Source organism: Cyrtonyx montezumae, unplaced genomic scaffold (genome assembly GCF_038088225.1).
Source record: "Cyrtonyx montezumae isolate F1298 unplaced genomic scaffold, pur_monq_1.0 scaffold_39, whole genome shotgun sequence".
Taxonomy (NCBI): Eukaryota; Metazoa; Chordata; class Aves; order Galliformes; family Odontophoridae; genus Cyrtonyx; species Cyrtonyx montezumae.
In genome coordinates this window covers 455,501-476,904 of record NW_027072044.1, presented here as the reverse complement: position 1 = coordinate 476,904, position 21,404 = coordinate 455,501, and positions in this window count along the sequence as shown.

Below are 21,404 nucleotides of genomic sequence, written 5' to 3'. Positions count from 1 at the left end.
CGGGGAGGAGGGATGACCGGCCAAGCACCACTGCCTCTTCCTCCCCGAGGCTTCACACCGGTCCTCCTGCACAGTCTCACTCCACATCTGTGCTTCTTGCAGCTCCCACTCGTCCACCAACAACACCTCCAGGCCTCGAGCGTTTCACCGTCAACTTCACCATCACCAACCTCCCCTACGATTCCGACCTTCAGGTTCCTCACTCGGCAAAGCTCAACACCACCCAGAGGGTCATGACCACCTTGGTAGGTAGCCCCCAACACTGCCCAGACCGAGACCACAGTGAAAGCTTACCACAGGGAATCGAAGGTATGCAGGGAGTCAAGCAGGCTTCTCATGGGAAACCATTCTCTTTGGCAGCTCAACCGCCTTCTGAAGGACACCAGCATTGGCCCCACTTTCCTTGGATGTGCAACCACAGCCTTCAGGTACGGGGGGACAGTGAGTGTCCCTCGGCAGGCGACCGCACTTGGGCTCCTACGACACTTCAGCCCCGTCACCCCCCAGACCATCTCCCTGCTGTCATACTCCCTCACAGCCCCCCCTGACGGCCATCCTCCTAACCCGCACGTCACGCTGTAGACCCACGGAAAGTTGACAAGTCTTTTCCTGCCCACGGCTACCTTTAGAAAAGAAACATGCTTAAACGAGGCAGGAGAGGAATAGCATCCCAGATTGGCCAGATGGGGAACACCAAACAGGCTTTCCAACAGACACACATACGCAGCTGCCATGTGCCCTGTCAAACCTGGAGCGATGAGGCACAGAACAGAAGTGCTCACGCGTGGCTTGGTCTTTTCCAGGTCCGTGAGGCAAGGTGACAACACAGGCGTAGACCTCGTATGCACGTACAGGAAGGAGCCCTCCAGCCCAGACTTGGACAGGGTGGGCCTTTACCACGAAGTGAGCAACAAGACCAGAGCCATCACGCGCCTGGGCCCCTACAGCCTGGACCGGACCAGCCTCTACGTCAATGGTGAGCGAGGCTTCCGTCTCAGTCTTCCTGTGGATGCCTCCTGAGGCCCTCCGCATTCCCCGCACTGACCTCCAGCTCACGACACTTTCTCTCTCCCCAGGTTACAACGAACAGCCAGTGACGCAGCCAGTGACGACCAGTGAGTACCACACAGGAGCGGGAAGCTCACCAAAGCCAAACCAATGCCTCTCACGTCTCTTTTCCCATGGACACGCGTCTCTGGGACTCAGTTTCTAATCACTGTCACAAGGGCAGAAATCAACAGAAGTCCCCTTCGCAATGAGGGCCGGGGAGGAGGGATGACCGGCCAAGCACCACGGCCTCTTCCTCTCCGAGGCTTCACACCGGTCCTCCTGCACAGTCTCACTCCACATCTGTGCTTCTTGCAGCTCCCACTCGTCCACCAACACCACCTCCAGGCCTCGAGCGTTTCACCGTCAACTTCACCATCACCAACCTCCCCTACGATTCCGACCTTCAGGTTCCTCACTCGGCAAAGCTCAACACCACCCAGAGGGTCATGACCACCTTGGTAGGTAGCCCCCAACACTGCCCAGACCGAGACCACAGTGAAAGCTTACCACAGGGAATCGAAGGTATGCAGGGAGTCAAGCAGGCTTCTCATGGGAAACCATTCTCTTTGGCAGCTCAACCGCCTTCTGAAGGACACCAGCATTGGCCCCACTTTCCTTGGATGTGCAACCACAGCCTTCAGGTACGGGGGGACAGTGAGTGTCCCTCGGCAGGCGACCGCACTTGGGCTCCTACGACACTTCATTCCCGTCACCCCCCAGACCATCTCCCTGCTGTCATACTCCCTCACAGCCCCCCCTGACGGCCATCCTCCTAACCCGCACGTCACGCTGTAGACCCCCGGAAAGTTGACAAGTCTTTTCCTGCCCACGGCTACCTTTAGAAAAGAAACATGCTTAAACGAGGCAGGAGAGGAATAGCATCCCAGATTGGCCAGATGGGGAACACCAAACAGGCTTTCCAACAGACACACATACGCAGCTGCCATGTGCCCTGTCAAACCTGGAGCGATGAGGCACAGAACAGAAGTGCTCACGCGTGGCTTGGTCTTTTCCAGGTCCGTGAGGCAAGGTGACAACACAGGCGTAGACCTCGTATGCACGTACAGGAAGGAGCCCTCCAGCCCAGACTTGGACAGGGTGGGCCTTTACCACGAAGTGAGCAACAAGACCAGAGCCATCACGCGCCTGGGCCCCTACAGCCTGGACCGGACCAGCCTCTACGTCAATGGTGAGCGAGGCTTCCGTCTCAGTCTTCCTGTGGATGCCTCCTGAGGCCCTCCGCATTCCCCGCACTGACCTCCAGCTCACGACACTTTCTCTCTCCCCAGGTTACAACGAACAGCCAGTGACGCAGCCAGTGACGACCAGTGAGTACCACACAGGAGCGGGAAGCTCACCAAAGCCAAACCAATGCCTCTCGCGTCTCTTTTCCCATGGACACGCGTCTTTGGGACTCAGTTTCTAATCACTGTCACAAGGGCAGAAATCAACAGAAGTCCCATTCGCAATGAGGGCCGGGGAGGAGGGATGACCGGCCAAGCACCACGGCCTCTTCCTCTCCGAGGCTTCACACCGGTCCTCCTGCACAGTCTCACTCCACATCTGTGCTTCTTGCAGCTCCCACTCGTCCACCAACACCACCTCCAGGCCTCGAGCGTTTCACCGTCAACTTCACCATCACCAACCTCCCCTACGATTCCGACCTTCAGGTTCCTCACTCGGCAAAGCTCAACACCACCCAGAGGGTCATGACCACCTTGGTAGGTAGCCCCCAACACTGCCCAGACCGAGACCACAGTGAAAGCTTACCACAGGGAATCGAAGGTATGCAGGGAGTCAAGCAGGCTTCTCATGGGAAACCATTCTCTTTGGCAGCTCAACCGCCTTCTGAAGGACACCAGCATTGGCCCCACTTTCCTTGGATGTGCAACCACAGCCTTCAGGTACGGGGGGACAGTGAGTGTCCCTCGGCAGGCGACCGCACTTGGGCTCCTACGACACTTCAGCCCCGTCACCCCCCAGACCATCTCCCTGCTGTCATACTCCCTCACAGCCCCCCCTGACGGCCATCCTCCTAACCCGCACGTCACGCTGTAGACCCACGGAAAGTTGACAAGTCTTTTCCTGCCCACGGCTACCTTTAGAAAAGAAACATGCTTAAACGAGGCAGGAGAGGAATAGCATCCCAGATTGGCCAGATGGGGAACACCAAACAGGCTTTCCAACAGACACACATACACAGCTGCCATGTGCCCTGTCAAACCTGGAGCGATGAGGCACAGAACAGAAGTGCTCACGCGTGGCTTGGTCTTTTCCAGGTCCGTGAGGCAAGGTGACAACACAGGCGTAGACCTCGTATGCACGTACAGGAAGGAGCCCTCCAGCCCAGACTTGGACAGGGTGGGCCTTTACCACGAAGTGAGCAACAAGACCAGAGCCATCACGCGCCTGGGCCCCTACAGCCTGGACCGGACCAGCCTCTACGTCAATGGTGAGCGAGGCTTCCGTCTCAGTCTTCCTGTGGATGCCTCCTGAGGCCCTCCGCATTCCCCGCACTGACCTCCAGCTCACGACACTTTCTCTCTCCCCAGGTTACAACGAACAGCCAGTGACGCAGCCAGTGACGACCAGTGAGTACCACACAGGAGCGGGAAGCTCACCAAAGCCAAACCAATGCCTCTCGCGTCTCTTTTCCCATGGACACGTGTCTCTGGGACTCAGTTTCTAATCACTGTCACAATGGCAGAAACCACCAGAAGTCCCCTTCGCAATGAGGGCCGGGGAGGAGGGATGACCGGCCAAGCACCACGGCCTCTTCCTCTCCGAGGCTTCACACCGGTCCTCCTGCACAGTCTCACTCCACATCTGTGCTTCTTGCAGCTCCCACTCGTCCACCAACAACACCTCCAGGCCTCGAGCGTTTCACCGTCAACTTCACCATCACCAACCTCCCCTACGATTCCGACCTTCAGGTTCCTCACTCGGCAAAGCTCAACACCACCCAGAGGGTCATGACCACCTTGGTAGGTAGCCCCCAACACTGCCCAGACCGAGACCACAGTGAAAGCTTACCACAGGGAATCGAAGGTATGCAGGGAGTCAAGCAGGCTTCTCATGGGAAACCATTCTCTTTGGCAGCTCAACCGCCTTCTGAAGGACACCAGCATTGGCCCCACTTTCCTTGGATGTGCAACCACAGCCTTCAGGTACGGGGGGACAGTGAGTGTCCCTCGGCAGGCGACCACACTTGGGCTCCTACGACACTTCAGCCCCGTCACCCCCCAGACCATCTCCCTGCTGTCATACTCCCTCACAGCCCCCCCTGACGGCCATCCTCCTAACCCGCACGTCACGCTGTAGACCCACGGAAAGTTGACAAGTCTTTTCCTGCCCGCGGCTACCTTTAGAAAAGAAACATGCTTAAACGAGGCAGGAGAGGAATAGCATCCCAGATTGGCCAGATGGGGAACACCAAACAGGCTTTCCAACAGACACACATACACAGCTGCCATGTGCCCTGTCAAACCTGGAGCGATGAGGCACAGAACAGAAGTGCTCACGCGTGGCTTTGTCTTTTCCAGGTCCGTGAGGCAAGGTGACAACACAGGCGTAGACCTCGTATGCATGTACAGGAAGGAGCCCTCCAGCCCAGACTTGGACAGGGTGGGCCTTTACCACGAAGTGAGCAACAAGACCAGAGCCATCACGCGCCTGGGCCCCTACAGCCTGGACCGGACCAGCCTCTACGTCAATGGTGAGCGAGGCTTCCGTCTCAGTCTTCCTGTGGATGCCTCCTGAGGCCCTCCGCATTCCCCGCACTGACCTCCAGCTCACGACACTTTCTCTCTCCCCAGGTTACAACGAACAGCCAGTGACGCAGCCAGTGACGACCAGTGAGTACCACACAGGAGCGGGAAGCTCACCAAAGCCAAACCAATGCCTCTCGCGTCTCTTTTCCCATGGACACGCGTCTCTGGGACTCAGTTTCTAATCACTGTCACAAGGGCAGAAATCAACAGAAGTCCCCTTCGCAATGAGGGCCGGGGAGGAGGGATGACCGGCCAAGCACCACGGCCTCTTCCTCTCCGAGGCTTCACACCGGTCCTCCTGCACAGTCTCACTCCACATCTGTGCTTCTTGCAGCTCCCACTCGTCCACCAACACCACCTCCAGGCCTCGAGCGTTTCACCGTCAACTTCACCATCACCAACCTCCCCTACGATTCCGACCTTCAGGTTCCTCACTCGGCAAAGCTCAACACCACCCAGAGGGTCATGACCACCTTGGTAGGTAGCCCCCAACACTGCCCAGACCGAGACCACAGTGAAAGCTTACCACAGGGAATCGAAGGTATGCAGGGAGTCAAGCAGGCTTCTCATGGGAAACCATTCTCTTTGGCAGCTCAACCGCCTTCTGAAGGACACCAGCATTGGCCCCACTTTCCTTGGATGTGCAACCACAGCCTTCAGGTACGGGGGGACAGTGAGTGTCCCTCGGCAGGCGACCGCACTTGGGCTCCTACGACACTTCATTCCCGTCACCCCCCAGACCATCTCCCTGCTGTCATACTCCCTCACAGCCCCCCCTGACGGCCATCCTCCTAACCCGCACGTCACGCTGTAGACCCCCGGAAAGTTGACAAGTCTTTTCCTGCCCACGGCTACCTTTAGAAAAGAAACATGCTTAAACGAGGCAGGAGAGGAATAGCATCCCAGATTGGCCAGATGGGGAACACCAAACAGGCTTTCCAACAGACACACATACGCAGCTGCCATGTGCCCTGTCAAACCTGGAGCGATGAGGCACAGAACAGAAGTGCTCACGCGTGGCTTGGTCTTTTCCAGGTCCGTGAGGCAAGGTGACAACACAGGCGTAGACCTCGTATGCACGTACAGGAAGGAGCCCTCCAGCCCAGACTTGGACAGGGTGGGCCTTTACCACGAAGTGAGCAACAAGACCAGAGCCATCACGCGCCTGGGCCCCTACAGCCTGGACCGGACCAGCCTCTACGTCAATGGTGAGCGAGGCTTCCGTCTCAGTCTTCCTGTGGATGCCTCCTGAGGCCCTCCGCATTCCCCGCACTGACCTCCAGCTCACGACACTTTCTCTCTCCCCAGGTTACAACGAACAGCCAGTGACGCAGCCAGTGACGACCAGTGAGTACCACACAGGAGCGGGAAGCTCACCAAAGCCAAACCAATGCCTCTCGCGTCTCTTTTCCCATGGACACGTGTCTCTGGGACTCAGTTTCTAATCACTGCCACAAGGGCAGAAACCACCAGAAGTCCCCTTCGCAATGAGGGCCGGGGAGGAGGGATGACCGGCCAAGCACCACTGCCTCTTCCTCCCCGAGGCTTCACACCGGTCCTCCTGCACAGTCTCACTCCACATCTGTGCTTCTTGCAGCTCCCACTCGTCCACCAACAACACCTCCAGGCCTCGAGCGTTTCACCGTCAACTTCACCATCACCAACCTCCCCTACGATTCCGACCTTCAGGTTCCTCACTCGGCAAAGCTCAACACCACCCAGAGGGTCATGACCACCTTGGTAGGTAGCCCCCAACACTGCCCAGACCGAGACCACAGTGAAAGCTTACCACAGGGAATCGAAGGTATGCAGGGAGTCAAGCAGGCTTCTCATGGGAAACCATTCTCTTTGGCAGCTCAACCGCCTTCTGAAGGACACCAGCATTGGCCCCACTTTCCTTGGATGTGCAACCACAGCCTTCAGGTACGGGGGGACAGTGAGTGTCCCTCGGCAGGCGACCGCACTTGGGCTCCTACGACACTTCAGCCCCGTCACCCCCCAGACCATCTCCCTGCTGTCATACTCCCTCACAGCCCCCCCTGACGGCCATCCTCCTAACCCGCACGTCACGCTGTAGACCCACGGAAAGTTGACAAGTCTTTTCCTGCCCACGGCTACCTTTAGAAAAGAAACATGCTTAAACGAGGCAGGAGAGGAATAGCATCCCAGATTGGCCAGATGGGGAACACCAAACAGGCTTTCCAACAGACACACATACGCAGCTGCCATGTGCCCTGTCAAACCTGGAGCGATGAGGCACAGAACAGAAGTGCTCACGCGTGGCTTGGTCTTTTCCAGGTCCGTGAGGCAAGGTGACAACACAGGCGTAGACCTCGTATGCACGTACAGGAAGGAGCCCTCCAGCCCAGACTTGGACAGGGTGGGCCTTTACCACGAAGTGAGCAACAAGACCAGAGCCATCACGCGCCTGGGCCCCTACAGCCTGGACCGGACCAGCCTCTACGTCAATGGTGAGCGAGGCTTCCGTCTCAGTCTTCCTGTGGATGCCTCCTGAGGCCCTCCGCATTCCCCGCACTGACCTCCAGCTCACGACACTTTCTCTCTCCCCAGGTTACAACGAACAGCCAGTGACGCAGCCAGTGACGACCAGTGAGTACCACACAGGAGCGGGAAGCTCACCAAAGCCAAACCAATGCCTCTCACGTCTCTTTTCCCATGGACACGCGTCTCTGGGACTCAGTTTCTAATCACTGTCACAAGGGCAGAAATCAACAGAAGTCCCCTTCGCAATGAGGGCCGGGGAGGAGGGATGACCGGCCAAGCACCACGGCCTCTTCCTCTCCGAGGCTTCACACCGGTCCTCCTGCACAGTCTCACTCCACATCTGTGCTTCTTGCAGCTCCCACTCGTCCACCAACACCACCTCCAGGCCTCGAGCGTTTCACCGTCAACTTCACCATCACCAACCTCCCCTACGATTCCGACCTTCAGGTTCCTCACTCGGCAAAGCTCAACACCACCCAGAGGGTCATGACCACCTTGGTAGGTAGCCCCCAACACTGCCCAGACCGAGACCACAGTGAAAGCTTACCACAGGGAATCGAAGGTATGCAGGGAGTCAAGCAGGCTTCTCATGGGAAACCATTCTCTTTGGCAGCTCAACCGCCTTCTGAAGGACACCAGCATTGGCCCCACTTTCCTTGGATGTGCAACCACAGCCTTCAGGTACGGGGGGACAGTGAGTGTCCCTCGGCAGGCGACCGCACTTGGGCTCCTACGACACTTCATTCCCGTCACCCCCCAGACCATCTCCCTGCTGTCATACTCCCTCACAGCCCCCCCTGACGGCCATCCTCCTAACCCGCACGTCACGCTGTAGACCCCCGGAAAGTTGACAAGTCTTTTCCTGCCCACGGCTACCTTTAGAAAAGAAACATGCTTAAACGAGGCAGGAGAGGAATAGCATCCCAGATTGGCCAGATGGGGAACACCAAACAGGCTTTCCAACAGACACACATACGCAGCTGCCATGTGCCCTGTCAAACCTGGAGCGATGAGGCACAGAACAGAAGTGCTCACGCGTGGCTTGGTCTTTTCCAGGTCCGTGAGGCAAGGTGACAACACAGGCGTAGACCTCGTATGCACGTACAGGAAGGAGCCCTCCAGCCCAGACTTGGACAGGGTGGGCCTTTACCACGAAGTGAGCAACAAGACCAGAGCCATCACGCGCCTGGGCCCCTACAGCCTGGACCGGACCAGCCTCTACGTCAATGGTGAGCGAGGCTTCCGTCTCAGTCTTCCTGTGGATGCCTCCTGAGGCCCTCCGCATTCCCCGCACTGACCTCCAGCTCACGACACTTTCTCTCTCCCCAGGTTACAACGAACAGCCAGTGACGCAGCCAGTGACGACCAGTGAGTACCACACAGGAGCGGGAAGCTCACCAAAGCCAAACCAATGCCTCTCGCGTCTCTTTTCCCATGGACACGCGTCTTTGGGACTCAGTTTCTAATCACTGTCACAAGGGCAGAAATCAACAGAAGTCCCATTCGCAATGAGGGCCGGGGAGGAGGGATGACCGGCCAAGCACCACGGCCTCTTCCTCTCCGAGGCTTCACACCGGTCCTCCTGCACAGTCTCACTCCACATCTGTGCTTCTTGCAGCTCCCACTCGTCCACCAACACCACCTCCAGGCCTCGAGCGTTTCACCGTCAACTTCACCATCACCAACCTCCCCTACGATTCCGACCTTCAGGTTCCTCACTCGGCAAAGCTCAACACCACCCAGAGGGTCATGACCACCTTGGTAGGTAGCCCCCAACACTGCCCAGACCGAGACCACAGTGAAAGCTTACCACAGGGAATCGAAGGTATGCAGGGAGTCAAGCAGGCTTCTCATGGGAAACCATTCTCTTTGGCAGCTCAACCGCCTTCTGAAGGACACCAGCATTGGCCCCACTTTCCTTGGATGTGCAACCACAGCCTTCAGGTACGGGGGGACAGTGAGTGTCCCTCGGCAGGCGACCGCACTTGGGCTCCTACGACACTTCAGCCCCGTCACCCCCCAGACCATCTCCCTGCTGTCATACTCCCTCACAGCCCCCCCTGACGGCCATCCTCCTAACCCGCACGTCACGCTGTAGACCCACGGAAAGTTGACAAGTCTTTTCCTGCCCACGGCTACCTTTAGAAAAGAAACATGCTTAAACGAGGCAGGAGAGGAATAGCATCCCAGATTGGCCAGATGGGGAACACCAAACAGGCTTTCCAACAGACACACATACACAGCTGCCATGTGCCCTGTCAAACCTGGAGCGATGAGGCACAGAACAGAAGTGCTCACGCGTGGCTTGGTCTTTTCCAGGTCCGTGAGGCAAGGTGACAACACAGGCGTAGACCTCGTATGCACGTACAGGAAGGAGCCCTCCAGCCCAGACTTGGACAGGGTGGGCCTTTACCACGAAGTGAGCAACAAGACCAGAGCCATCACGCGCCTGGGCCCCTACAGCCTGGACCGGACCAGCCTCTACGTCAATGGTGAGCGAGGCTTCCGTCTCAGTCTTCCTGTGGATGCCTCCTGAGGCCCTCCGCATTCCCCGCACTGACCTCCAGCTCACGACACTTTCTCTCTCCCCAGGTTACAACGAACAGCCAGTGACGCAGCCAGTGACGACCAGTGAGTACCACACAGGAGCGGGAAGCTCACCAAAGCCAAACCAATGCCTCTCGCGTCTCTTTTCCCATGGACACGTGTCTCTGGGACTCAGTTTCTAATCACTGTCACAATGGCAGAAACCACCAGAAGTCCCCTTCGCAATGAGGGCCGGGGAGGAGGGATGACCGGCCAAGCACCACGGCCTCTTCCTCTCCGAGGCTTCACACCGGTCCTCCTGCACAGTCTCACTCCACATCTGTGCTTCTTGCAGCTCCCACTCGTCCACCAACAACACCTCCAGGCCTCGAGCGTTTCACCGTCAACTTCACCATCACCAACCTCCCCTACGATTCCGACCTTCAGGTTCCTCACTCGGCAAAGCTCAACACCACCCAGAGGGTCATGACCACCTTGGTAGGTAGCCCCCAACACTGCCCAGACCGAGACCACAGTGAAAGCTTACCACAGGGAATCGAAGGTATGCAGGGAGTCAAGCAGGCTTCTCATGGGAAACCATTCTCTTTGGCAGCTCAACCGCCTTCTGAAGGACACCAGCATTGGCCCCACTTTCCTTGGATGTGCAACCACAGCCTTCAGGTACGGGGGGACAGTGAGTGTCCCTCGGCAGGCGACCACACTTGGGCTCCTACGACACTTCAGCCCCGTCACCCCCCAGACCATCTCCCTGCTGTCATACTCCCTCACAGCCCCCCCTGACGGCCATCCTCCTAACCCGCACGTCACGCTGTAGACCCACGGAAAGTTGACAAGTCTTTTCCTGCCCGCGGCTACCTTTAGAAAAGAAACATGCTTAAACGAGGCAGGAGAGGAATAGCATCCCAGATTGGCCAGATGGGGAACACCAAACAGGCTTTCCAACAGACACACATACACAGCTGCCATGTGCCCTGTCAAACCTGGAGCAATGAGGCACAGAACAGAAGTGCTCACGCGTGGCTTTGTCTTTTCCAGGTCCGTGAGGCAAGGTGACAACACAGGCGTAGACCTCGTATGCACGTACAGGAAGGAGCCCTCCAGCCCAGACTTGGACAGGGTGGGCCTTTACCACGAAGTGAGCAACAAGACCAGAGCCATCACGCGCCTGGGCCCCTACAGCCTGGACCGGACCAGCCTCTACGTCAATGGTGAGCGAGGCTTCCGTCTCAGTCTTCCTGTGGATGCCTCCTGAGGCCCTCCGCATTCCCCGCACTGACCTCCAGCTCACGACACTTTCTCTCTCCCCAGGTTACAACGAACAGCCAGTGACGCAGCCAGTGATGACCAGTGAGTACCACACAGGAGCGGGAAGGTCACCAAAGCCAAACCAATGCCTCTCGCGTCTCTTTTCCCATGGACACGTGTCTCTGGGACTCCGTTTCTAATCACTGCCACAAGGGCAGAAACCACCAGAAGTCCCCTTCGCAATGAGGGCCGGGGAGGAGGGATGACCGCCCAAGCACCACGGCCTTTTCCTCTCCGAGGCTTCACACCGGTCCTCCTGCACAGTCTCACTCCACATCTGTGCTTCTTGCAGCTCCCACTCGTCCACCAACAACACCTCCAGGCCTCGAGCGTTTCACCGTCAACTTCACCATCACCAACCTCCCCTACGATTCCGACCTTCAGGTTCCTCACTCGGCAAAGCTCAACACCACCCAGAGGGTCATGACCACCTTGGTAGGTAGCCCCCAACACTGCCCAGACCGAGACCACAGTGAAAGCTTACCACAGGGAATCGAAGGTATGCGGGGAGTCAAGCAGGCTTCTCATGGGAAACCATTCTCTTTGGCAGCTCAACCGCCTTCTGAAGGACACCAGCATTGGCCCCACTTTCCTTGGATGTGCAACCACAGCCTTCAGGTACGGGGGGACAGTGAGTGTCCCTCGGCAGGCGACCGCACTTGGGCTCCTACGACACTTCAGCCCCGTCACCCCCCAGACCATCTCCCTGCTGTCATACTCCCTCACAGCCCCCCCTGACGGCCATCCTCCTAACCCGCACGTCACGCTGTAGACCCACGGAAAGTTGACAAGTCTTCTCCTGCCCACGGCTACCTTTAGAAAAGAAACATGCTTAAACGAGGCAGGAGAGGAATAGCATCCCAGATTGGCCAGATGGGGAACACCAAACAGGCTTTCCAACAGACACACATACACAGCTGCCATGTGCCCTGTCAAACCTGGAGCGATGAGGCACAGAACAGAAGTGCTCACGCGTGGCTTTGTCTTTTCCAGGTCCGTGAGGCAAGGTGACAACACAGGCGTAGACCTCGTATGCACGTACAGGAAGGAGCCCTCCAGCCCAGACTTGGACAGGGTGGGCCTTTACCACGAAGTGAGCAACAAGACCAGAGCCATCACGCGCCTGGGCCCCTACAGCCTGGACCGGACCAGCCTCTACGTCAATGGTGAGCGAGGCTTCCGTCTCAGTCTTCCTGTGGATGCCTCCTGAGGCCCTCCGCATTCCCCGCACTGACCTCCAGCTCACGACACTTTCTCTCTCCCCAGGTTACAACGAACAGCCAGTGACGCAGCCAGTGATGACCAGTGAGTACCACACAGGAGCGGGAAGCTCACCAAAGCCAAACCAATGCCTCTCGCGTCTCTTTTCCCATGGACGTGTGTCTCTGGGACTCCGTTTCTAATCACTGCCACAAGGGCAGAAACCACCAGAAGTCCCCTTCGCAATGAGGGCCGGGGAGGAGGGATGACCGGCCAAGCACCACGGCCTCTTCCTCTCCGAGGCTTCACACCGGTCCTCCTGCACAGTCTCACTCCACATCTGTGCTTCTTGCAGCTCCCACTCGTCCACCAACAACACCTCCAGGCCTCGAGCGTTTCACCGTCAACTTCACCATCACCAACCTCCCCTACGATTCCGACCTTCAGGTTCCTCACTCGGCAAAGCTCAACACCACCCAGAGGGTCATGACCACCTTGGTAGGTAGCCCCCAACACTGCCCAGACCGAGACCACAGTGAAAGCTTACCACAGGGAATCGAAGGTATGCGGGGAGTCAAGCAGGCTTCTCATGTGAAACCATTCTCTTTGGCAGCTCAACCGCCTTCTGAAGGACACCAGCATTGGCCCCAGTTTCCTTGGATGTGCAACCACAGCCTTCAGGTACGGGGGGACAGTGAGTGTCCCTCGGCAGGCGACCGCACTTGGGCTCCTACGACACTTCAGCCCCGTCACCCCCCAGACCATCTCCCTGCTGTCATACTCCCTCACAGCCCCCCCTGACGGCCATCCTCCTAACCCGCACGTCACTCTGTAGACCCACGGAAAGTTGACAAGTCTTTTCCTGCCCGCGGCTACCTTTAGAAAAGAAACATGCTTAAACGAGGCAGGAGAGGAATAGCATCCCAGATTGGCCAGATGGGGAACACCAAACAGGCTTTCCAACAGACACACATACGCAGCTGCCATGTGCCCTGTCAAACCTGGAGCGATGAGGCACAGAACAGAAGTGCTCACACGTGGCTTTGTCTTTTCCAGGTCCGTGAGGCAAGGTGACAACACAGGCGTAGACCTCGTATGCACGTACAGGAAGGAGCCCTCCAGCCCAGACTTGGACAGGGTGGGCCTTTACCACGAAGTGAGCAACAAGACCAGAGCCATCACGCGCCTGGGCCCCTACAGCCTGGACCGGACCAGCCTCTACGTCAATGGTGAGCGAGGCTTCCGTCTCAGTCTTCCTGTGGATGCCTCCTGAGGCCCTCCGCATTCCCCGCACTGACCTCCAGCTCACGACACTTTCTCTCTCCCCAGGTTACAACAAACAGCCAGTGACGCAGCCAGTGACGACCAGTGAGTACCACACAGGAGCGGGAAGCTCACCAAAGCCAAACCAATGCCTCTCGCGTCTCTTTTCCCATGGACACGTGTCTCTGGGACTCAGTTTCTAATCACTGCCACAAGGGCAGAAACCACCAGAAGTCCCCTTCGCAATGAGGGCCGGGGAGGAGGGATGACCGGCCAAGCACCACGGCCTCTTCCTCTCCGAGGCTTCACACCGGTCCTCCTGCACAGTCTCACTCCACATCTGTGCTTCTTGCAGCTCCCACTCGTCCACCAACAACACCTCCAGGCCTCGAGCGTTTCACCGTCAACTTCACCATCACCAACCTCCCCTACGATTCCGACCTTCAGGTTCCTCACTCGGCAAAGCTCAACACCACCCAGAGGGTCATGACCACCTTGGTAGGTAGCCCCCAACACTGCCCAGACCGAGACCACAGTGAAAGCTTACCACAGGGAATCGAAGGTATGCAGGGAGTCAAGCAGGCTTCTCATGGGAAACCATTCTCTTTGGCAGCTCAACCGCCTTCTGAAGGACACCAGCATTGGCCCCAGTTTCCTTGGATGTGCAACCACAGCCTTCAGGTACGGGGGGACAGTGAGTGGCCCTCGGCAGGCGACCGCACTTGGGCTCCTACGACACTTCAGCCCCGTCACCCCCCAGACCATCTCCCTGCTGTCATACTCCCTCACAGCCCCCCCTGACGGCCATCCTCCTAACCCGCACGTCACGCTGTAGACCCACGGAAAGTTGACAAGTCTTTTCCTGCCCGCGGCTACCTTTAGAAAAGAAACATGCTTAAACGAGGCAGGAGAGGAATAGCATCCCAGATTGGCCAGATGGGGAACACCAAACAGGCTTTCCAACAGACACACATACGCAGCTGCCATGTGCCCTGTCAAACCTGGAGCGATGAGGCACAGAACAGAAGTGCTCACGCGTGGCTTTGTCTTTTCCAGGTCCGTGAGGCAAGGTGACAACACAGGCGTAGACCTCGTATGCACGTACAGGAAGGAGCCCTCCAGCCCAGACTTGGACAGGGTGGGCCTTTACCACGAAGTGAGCAACAAGACCAGAGCCATCACGCGCCTGGGCCCCTACAGCCTAAACCAGACCAGCCTCTACGTCAATGGTGAGCGAGGCTTCCGTCTCAGTCTTCCTGTGGATGCCTCCTGAGGCCCTCCGCATTCCCCGCACTGACCTCCAGCTCACGACACTTTCTCTCTCCCCAGGTTACAACGAACAGCCAGTGACGCAGCCAGTGACGACCAGTGAGTACCACACAGGAGCTGGAAGCTCACCAAAGCCAAACCAATGCCTCTCGCGTCTCTTTTCCCATGGACGTGTGTCTCTGGGACTCCGTTTCTAATCACTGCCACAAGGGCAGAAACCACCAGAAGTCCCCTTCGCAATGAGGGCCGGGGAGGAGGGATGACAGGCCAAGCACCACGGCCTCTTCCTCTCCGAGGCTTCACACCGGTCCTCCTGCACAGTCTCACTCCACATCTGTGCTTCTTGCAGCTCCCACTCGTCCACCAACAACACCTCCAGGCCTCGAGCGTTTCACCGTCAACTTCACCATCACCAACCTCCCCTACGATTCCGACCTTCAGGTTCCTCACTCGGCAAAGCTCAACACCACCCAGAGGGTCATGACCACCTTGGTAGGTAGCCCCCAACACTGCCCAGACCGAGACCACAGTGAAAGCTTACCACAGGGAATCGAAGTTATGCAGGGAGTCAAGCAGGCTTCTCATGGGAAACCATTCTCTTTGGCAGCTCAACCGCCTTCTGAAGGACACCAGCATTGGCCCCACTTTCCTTGGATGTGCAACCACAGCCTTCAGGTACGGGGGGACAGTGAGTGTCCCTCGGCAGGCGACCGCACTTGGGCTCCTACGACACTTCAGCCCCGTCACCCCCCAGACCATCTCCCTGCTGTCATACTCCCTCACAGCCCCCCCTGACGGCCATCCTCCTAACCCGCACGTCACGCTGTAGACCCACGGAAAGTTGACAAGTCTTTTCCTGCCCACGGCTACCTTTAGAAAAGAAACATGCTTAAACGAGGCAGGAGAGGAATAGCATCCCAGATTGGCCAGATGGGGAACACCAAACAGGCTTTCCAACAGACACACATACGCAGCTGCCATGTGCCCTGTCAAACCTGGAGCGATGAGGCACAGAACAGAAGTGCTCACGCGTGGCTTTGTCTTTTCCAGGTCCGTGAGGCAAGGTGACAACACAGGCGTAGACCTCGTATGCACGTACAGGAAGGAGCCCTCCAGCCCAGACTTGGACAGGGTGGGCCTTTACCACGAAGTGAGCAACAAGACCAGAGCCATCACGCGCCTGGGCCCCTACAGCCTGGACCGGACCAGCCTCTACGTCAATGGTGAGCGAGGCTTCCGTCTCAGTCTTCCTGTGGATGCCTCCTGAGGCCCTCCGCATTCCCCGCACTGACCTCCAGCTCACGACACTTTCTCTCTCCCCAGGTTACAACAAACAGCCAGTGACGCAGCCAGTGACGACCAGTGAGTACCACACAGGAGCGGGAAGCTCACCAAAGCCAAACCAATGCCTCTCGCGTCTCTTTTCCCATGGACACGTGTCTCTGGGACTCAGTTTCTAATCACTGCCACAAGGGCAGAAACCACCAGAAGTCCCCTTCGCAATGAGGGCCGGGGAGGAGGGATGACCGCCCAAGCACCACGGCCTCTTCCTCTCCGAGGCTTCACACCGGTCCTCCTGCACAGTCTCACTCCACATCTGTGCTTCTTGCAGCTCCCACTCGTCCATCAACAACACCTCCAGGCCTCGAGCGTTTCACCGTCAACTTCACCATCACCAACCTCCCCTACGATTCCGACCTTCAGGTTCCTCACTCGGCAAAGCTCAACACCACCCAGAGGGTCATGACCACCTTGGTAGGTAGCCCCCAACACTGCCCAGACCGAGACCACAGTGAAAGCTTACCACAGGGAATCGAAGGTATGCAGGGAGTCAAGCAGGCTTCTCATGGGAAACCATTCTCTTTGGCAGCTCAACCGCCTTCTGAAGGACACCAGCATTGGCCCCACTTTCTTTGGATGTGCAACCACAGCCTTCAGGTACGGGGGGACAGTGAGTGTCCCTCGGCAGGCGACCGCACTTGGGCTCCTACGACACTTCAGCCCCGTCACCCCCCAGACCATCTCCCTGCTGTCATACTCCCTCACAGCCCCCCCTGACGGCCATCCTCCTAACCTGCACGTCACGCTGTAGACCCACGGAAAGTTGACAAGTCTTTTCCTGCCTGCGGCTACCTTTAGAAAAGAAACATGCTTAAACGAGGCAGGAGAGGAATAGCATCCCAGATTGGCCAGATGGGGAACACCAAACAGGCTTTCCAACAGACACACATACGCAGCTGCCATGTGCCCTGTCAAACCTGGAGCGATGAGGCACAGAACAGAAGTGCTCACGCGTGGCTTTGTCTTTTCCAGGTCCGTGAGGCAAGGTGACAACACAGGCGTAGACCTCGTATGCACGTACAGGAAGGAGCCCTCCAGCCCAGACTTGGACAGGGTGGGCCTTTACCACGAAGTGAGCAACAAGACCAGAGCCATCACGCGCCTGGGCCCCTACAGCCTGGACCGGACCAGCCTCTACATTCATGGTGGACTTCTGTTCTTTCTTCCTTTCTATGACATTTTTCATATATTTGTGGACTCTTACTAATTTTTCTTAAATTTTGTGAATTTTTTTTTATTTTTTATTTTTTTTTAATTCTTGCTCCTTTTTCTATATATGGTTTTTTCAATGTGATATATTGTTTTTCAGTTTTTTCTTCATACTTTATTTTGAACTTGTACATATGTCTCCTAATTCTACTTCGTATCTGATAGTGCTTTACTTTATGCCCAACCTTTTTCTTAGCCATATCCTCATTGTTATTGTCGATCTGACCTCTCTTCTTTATTCTTTTATTCTTTTTTTTTAATTTTTTCATACTCTTTATGTTGACTTAGACTTTTTTGAAATGAGAAAGTGAAGGATTTAATATGTATGAGTGCGTGCTTGAGCATGCATGCCTTCTCCAGTGCGTTTTTGTCAGCACCAAGCTTACAGAATGCATGGAGTGTTTGGACAGTGATCTTAGATGTAGGTTTTTGATTTGGGCTGATCTTGTCATGTACTCAAATAAGTAATTGGTCATTGTGAGTCCCTTGTAACCCCAGAATATTATGTGATTTTGCATTTCTATTATCTCTTAAAACAGATAGCAAAATGCAGATGGGAATAACTATCTGCCTCACTAAATTAACTGAATAACTATCCCTGAATTCATTAGGAGAAAGACAGGTTTAGCACTGGTGATCTCTGTCAGTTGGAGCTAGAAGGCATTCTTCGAATATTTTCCTAATGACTGCTAATTTCTATTTCAGATTACAATCAACCACGTGATCTGTCATGTAAGTATATTACAAATAGTTAACTGTCAAATTACTCAGAGGCATAATTTACATTTTTTTAATTATTATTATTTTGCAGTGCTCATAAGTTTGCCCAATTCCTTTAGTTTTTGATCATGTTCATAAGTTTCTTATGTAAACGTTAAAAAAGCATATAATATTGCATCTTATGATGAGTGGTTTTTTTGTTGTTGTTGTTTGTTTGTTTGTTTGTTTGCTTATCTGTGTAATACTTGTTCTCTCTTATAGTGTTAAAGCCTTCCAACACACAAAGTCCGGGAGAAATAATACAGCAATTCACAGTGAACTTCACCATAACCAACCTCAGGTTCACTACAGACCTAGGGATATCGCATTCTGCTGAATTCAATTCTACCAAGAAAATAATGCAACATTACGTAAGCTAATATCACAGTGTTCTTAACTGAAATCACCCAGTGTTTTGCATTACCAATATTCACAGAGACCTTTCCTTGTCAGATTGACCCTCTGCTTCGGAAAAGCAGCATTGGCCCTGATTTCATTGGCTGCAAAGAAATATTATTCAGGTAAGCAATGTAGCCATAAGGCAAATGGATTTACTTGCGTTTGACTGATACTTAAAACCTAACATATTTTTTTTCCTTTTTTCAAGAAGTCAGCAACATTACAATAAAGCTTTTATGATTTTTTTGTATGTATTTTATCTTACAAAGCCTTTATGCTATAGTACCAAAACCCCAGTAACTTCTGCAGTTTATCTCTGAGAACTGTGGACAGATTTTAACCGCTTTTCTTTTTTTTTTTTTTTTTCCTTTTCTTTTTTCCTTTTTAATCATGTCTGAAGAAAACCCACAGATTCTTAGAATAACTAACAGAATCTTAATTGTATTTGATTTCTCAGGTCAGTGAGGAATAGCGATAGCACAGCAGTAGACATCATCTGCAGCTATGGAAATGGCACCCAAGTGCCCACTTTTGACAAAGCTACAGTTTACCAAGAACTAAGGAGCATGACAAACAACATCACCAAATTAGGAATCTATAAACTGGATAAGAATAGCCTCTATGTCAATGGTAAGTGCATAATTCTCACAGTCCTCCAGGCACCAGACCAGTCTGGAACCACACTGGGCTTTAGGAAACTATTTTTTTAAAAGAAAACGTAAAGAAAAGATGATCCCTCTGGAATTTTCTGCATAATTTGTGTATGATGAAGTATATGCTTCCAAGAACTTTAGACATTTTTGAAGATTTTAGTTTCTATGTGGCATTGAAGAGTGTATTAATTTTAGTCTCGACAACAATCATTCACTTGCATATGAACAGTTCACCTGACTCCCCACTGATACTTAGTTTAAGCAGTTCATGTATTTTCTCACTTTGTAATACAAAAGGCTCCTTCTGCTCAAGCAAGAATTTAACAGATTCACACCCTCAGGGACTGGTTCTGGTGATTCATTCCTGAATCATCCATTTAATTATCCCCTCTTCTCTTTCATTCTTTATGTGTGTAGTTCACTCACAGAATATTTGCCTTGCATTTCCTTTCCAGGTTATAACGAACCACTTCAGAAATCATGTAAGTGTTTTGACAAAACAGGTTCTTTTGGAGTAGTCTTGAAGTTTGAAAGGATTGTGAATACCTTTGAAACTAAGTATAGCTTTTTGTACAGTAAAATCACAATCTTTCTCCAATTTGATTACAGATCTGAGCATAACTACTGCTCCAAGCTCAACAACCAGCCATTTCACGCTTAATTTCACCTTGACCAACCTCCAACATACTGCAGATATGGATGCATCAGATTCCCGCAGCTTTATTTCCACAGAGAAAGTTATCAAACATTATGTAAGTCTGGCTCTGGCCTTGCCCATTTTGAGTTATGATGGTGATCTGGCCTGCGTTAAACTCAGTATATGCTTTCAAGTTCTCAAATTTACTTTATCTTTATTTTAAATAGATTGACCCTCTTTTCAGAAGAAGCAGCATAAGCTCAGTCTACACAGGATGTAAAGTAATGAGATTTAGGTAAGATTCTTGAAAGTTCAATTACCCATTTGTCTGTTCTCATACAACCTACACTCGCAAAAGTTAACATGTGCTGATGCCAGAAAAAAAGAAGCCAGTGGCAACTGCTTTATTGATGGTAAAATTATTTTGGTATCTAAATGCTGCTGCCACAATTCTTCAGATCCCACTGAAAGATATCATGAGCTCATCTGTGTGGTTATTCATAGCCATAAGAATTACATAGGGTGCTCTGTAAGCATCAGCAGCGTCCTAAACAATGTGTCTGATGTTTTCACTTAGGTCTGGGAGACACAGGAGTGACACAGGTGTGGATGCTGTCTGCAGCTACAAAAACAACATCAGCAAGGGCAGATTTGACAGAGAAACAGTTTATCACGAGCTGAGCACTATGACAAATGGGGTCACCAAACTGGGGCACTACAGCCTAGAGAAGAACAGTCTGTATGTTAATGGTAAGCATCCATAAGCAGTAAAAAGCAATGATTTTGGTGTCACTTGGAAAGCACTCCTCATTATTCCATTCCATCATGGTTTGACTTGTGACGAACTTCTCGCTTTGTTTTGCTGGGATTCAGTAGATTTTAGCATTAAGGCAAAAAAAAAAAGCAAACGTGCTGTTGCTCACCCAAGAGCACTTCCATCCCTTAAATCAACTTCCTGCACAACATCATTGTTTCATCATATGAATTAAACAGGGACATACACGTATTGCTTTCGTAGTGTGCATAGATTTGCTGTAAAAATAAAAGCACTCTACCTTTTTTTTTTTTTTTAATCTAGGTTTCCACCTCACTGACACAGCTACCACCAGAAAACCTGTCTTGATTAAAGCTCCAGCCATAACAGGCTACAGATTGAGCTTTAGAATAGTCAATGAAAATTTAACTAACCCAGACTCTCAGTCTCCAGAATACAAAGCAGCCATGGAAAGCATCAGTAGAAAGGTAAGGAGTTGCAGTTCAAACATCACCATATCTGCACTGGTCAACTTTTGCAGCAACTACTGTATATTTAATTAATGTTTATTTAATTAAAAAATAAATAATATTTTTTGAAAAAACACCACATTTGTGAACAAAATTTTCTAGACTCTAAAAAATGAGACTGGCTTTTCAGACAGATTTTTCAGTTTACATGCAGTTTTAAGAAGCTACTTCCATCCAAAGGCATGCATCATGAAATTTAAATGTACACTTACT